Source organism: Galeopterus variegatus, unplaced genomic scaffold (assembly GCF_000696425.1).
Source record: "Galeopterus variegatus unplaced genomic scaffold, G_variegatus-3.0.2 Scaffold12492, whole genome shotgun sequence".
Lineage (NCBI taxonomy): Eukaryota > Metazoa > Chordata > Mammalia > Dermoptera > Cynocephalidae > Galeopterus > Galeopterus variegatus.
Genome location: NW_007738603.1, coordinates 26369 through 27358, shown reverse-complemented (window position 1 = coordinate 27358; position 990 = coordinate 26369).

The following is a 990-nucleotide window of genomic DNA, read 5'->3' as shown; positions in this document are numbered from 1 at the left end:
TCCCAGCTCTGGGATCCACTCAAGGCTACCAGGCCAGGTCCCCTCCCACCTCCTCAGTGCTGTCTCTTCTGCACCCTCAGCTGCTGCTGCATCCCTCCCATCCACTGCAAACTCGTCTCCCAGGTAAAACTCATCTTCAGCTACTGCCCCATTCTTCTGCTTGGTTTACAGCAAAACAAAAATCATCCTCATTTGCTGTCTCCACTTTCTCTCCTTCCAGTCTCTCCCAAAAGTGTTTCCCTGGCCTTCACCCAATCAACAAGGCCTGTTATTGAGCCAGTGTCTCCCATCCAATTCATTCTGGTCCAAGCCATTGTCCCAGGCNGAGACAGTTTGGCATTTTCTTTTAAAGTTAAACACACACTTGCCATATGACCCAGCAATTCCACTCTCAGGTGTTTACCCAAAAGAAATGAAAGCATGTGTTCACACAAAGACTTGTCTGAAAATGTCTATAGCAACTTTATTAAAAATGGGTAGAATATGGAAATCACTCCAATGTGCATAGGCTGGTGAATGGATAAAATAGGGTATATCCATACATGGAATATCTCTCAGCAATAAAAGGAAAAAACTACTAGTTGAATCTCTAAAACATTACTCTAAGTGGCAGAAGCCAGTCACTAATGATTCCATACAGATGATATTCTAGAACAGGCAAAATGTAGCAACAGAAAGCAATTTGGTGGTTGCCTGGGAACATGGGTCAGGTCAACAATTGACTGCAAAAGAGGCGGTAAAGGGGGTATGAGGTAACATTTTAGAGTGACAGAAGCATTTTTAGAGTGACAGAAGCATTCCAAAACTTAGAGTGATGGTGGTTGCTTGTCTTATACATTCACCCAAAGTTATCAAACTATACACCTAAAATGGGTGAATTTAATTGCAAAGTAAGTTATTCCACAATAAAGCTGTTAAAAAATAAGATGGCTAGGGCCGGCCCATGGCTCACTCGGGAGAGTGCGGTGCTGATAACACCAAGGCCCCGGG